The sequence below is a fragment of the Propithecus coquereli genome, unplaced genomic scaffold (genome assembly GCF_000956105.1).
Source record: "Propithecus coquereli isolate 6110/MARCELLA unplaced genomic scaffold, Pcoq_1.0 Scaffold52, whole genome shotgun sequence".
NCBI lineage: Eukaryota > Metazoa > Chordata > Mammalia > Primates > Indriidae > Propithecus > Propithecus coquereli.
Genome location: NW_012151063.1, coordinates 1,226,038 through 1,228,428, shown reverse-complemented (window position 1 = coordinate 1,228,428; position 2,391 = coordinate 1,226,038). Strand labels below are relative to the sequence as shown.

The following is a 2,391-nucleotide window of genomic DNA, read 5'->3' as shown; positions in this document are numbered from 1 at the left end:
TCAGTAAGCTCATTTTGCAGGTCATATCAAGTAGAGTACTGTTATGGCTTATTTTTGAGTAGAGTTGATAACTTAGTAAACCCTTGAGTTTTATAATCATATTGTTAAATAAGAAGAGATACACACAAAGATGCCTCTCTGACTTTGGATATATCTCTAATTTTTATGAAATATTTAGAACACATAAGTGAGAAAATTCAAGAGTATTCAGGAGATGCTATACAAAAAAAAAAAAAAATAGCTACTCTTACATTTCCCCTGTGTAAAACAATGTTAGCTATTTACTAAATGCAATGACTAGCTTTTGTAACACACCCTATGTATTTACATTTATTATAGAATAAACATAATCATTTGTTAGTGACAAACATTAGATAGAGACTTTAACAGAAATCCCCTCTGCAGAAAACTCTCCTTGGACTAAAAGTATAACTACACTAAAGCAATTTCAAAACGGGTAGACAAAAAAAAAATCACAATCATATAATTACATAAAAGCTACAATGTTGTAGCCGTTTTATACTGTAACGGGTTGCAATGTTTGTATTTATCTACCAGGGAATTAAACTATATATAAATACGTGCACACACACACACAGTAGAGATTAAGTTAAGAAATAGAGAGTTTAGCTTTAGTTCAAGAAGCCGAAAAAGGGTTTTGATCAAGGATTCAGTTTCCTCTAATTAAGCCCTTAATTAACTGTCCCTAATAATACATTCCTTTTTCCCATCTATTTCTGCTTAAATGCCTTACTGACAACACTTACCTTCCTCACATTCTAGCTTCTCATTAGAATGAAGTATACGCTGTGAGTGTTACAATAGTATCTAGAATTTTAGGTACACATAGTAGAAATACAAAAGAGAAATTTATCCAAGGACAAGATTTCTCCTCTGCCTGTCCTACGAGACGCCACCAGCTCTTCAGTGATTTTAACTCATATCCTACCACTCTTCTAGACTGTGGTTTATAGTGTCAAACAAAAATGCACAATAAAGCTTGTTTTAATGCACCTTAAATGCATTTAAATTAACATAGCTTTATTTCTTTCAAAGGCACTCGACATATATGTATAGAAGCAGCAAAGAACTGGGTTATTGTTATTCTAAATGTCTCTGCATAGCACAGTTTTCAGAAGTCTCCACTTGCAAGAGAAAAATATATGTATACTGTTTCAAAAGTAAAATACCTTTGTTGAGATGAAGGAATACTCTGTCCATGTGCATAGTGGGAGAAAACACAATTGCAATAGCATAGCTATTTATTTTTCTGGTACATATGCAAGACCCCTTCTCCTCCCTCCTTCCAGCCCCCAATTTTTGAGTTATTACTTAGTATTATTTTTCTATATAAACCACTACGACTTTGGAGGAATGGGTTTGGAGGAACGGCTTTGGTCTGCAGGATTGGGTTTGGAGGAATGGCTTTGGTTTGGAGGAATGGCTTTGGTTTGGAGTATTGGGTTTGGAGGGATGGCTTTGGTTTGGAGTATTGGGTTTGGAGGAATGTCTTTGGTTTGGAGTATTGGGTTTGGAGGAATGTCTTTGGTTTGGAGTATTGGGTTTGGAGGAATGCCTTTGGTTTGGAGCATTGGGTTTGGAGGAATGTCTTTGGTTTGGAGGAATGGCTTTGGTTTGGAGGAACACCTTTGGTTTGGAGGATTGGGTTTGGTTTGGAGGAATGGCTTTGGTTTGGAGTATTGGGTTTGGAGGAATGGCTTTGTTTTGGAGGAACAGCTTTGGTTTGGAAGATTGGGTCTGGAGGAATGTCTTTGGTTTGGAGGAATGTCTTTGGTTTGGAGGAATGGCTTTGGTTTGGAGGATTGGGTTTGGTTTGGAGGAACGGCTTTGGTTTGGGGTATTGGGTTTGGAGGAATGTCTTTGGTTTGGAGGAATGGCTTTGGTCTGGAGGAATGGCTTTGGTTTGGAGGATTGGGTTTGGAGGAATGTCTTTGGTTTGGAGTATTGGGATTGGAGGAATGTCTTTGGTTTGGAGTATTGGGTTTGGAGGAATGGCTTTGGTTTGGAGGAATGTCTTTAGTTTGGAAGATTGGGTTTGGAGGAATGTCTTTGGTTTGGAGGAATGTCTTTGGTTTGGAGGAATGTCTTTGGTTTGGAGGAATGGCTTTGGTTGGAGGAATGGCTTTGGTTTGGAGGAACGGCTTTGGTTTGGAGGAATGGGTTTGGAGGAATGTCTTTGGTTTGGGGGAATGTCTTTGGTTTTGAGGAATGGCTTTGGTCTGGAGGAATGGCTTTGTTTTGGAGGAATGTCTTTGGTTTGGAGGAATGTCTTTGATTTGGAGGAATGTCTTTGGTTTGGAGGAATGGCTTTGGTTGGAGGAATGGCTTTGGTTTGGAGGAACGGCTTTGGTTTGGAGGATTGGGTTTGGA

General features: G+C 38.4%; 1 protein-coding gene across 1 annotated transcript in view; it reads right to left on the bottom strand.

The window, feature by feature from the left end:
* ARSH (arylsulfatase family, member H) overlaps positions 1–2,391 on the bottom strand; it is a 41,044-nt gene that overhangs the window by 16,912 nt on the left and 21,741 nt on the right. The gene's annotated exons all lie outside the window — the stretch shown is intronic.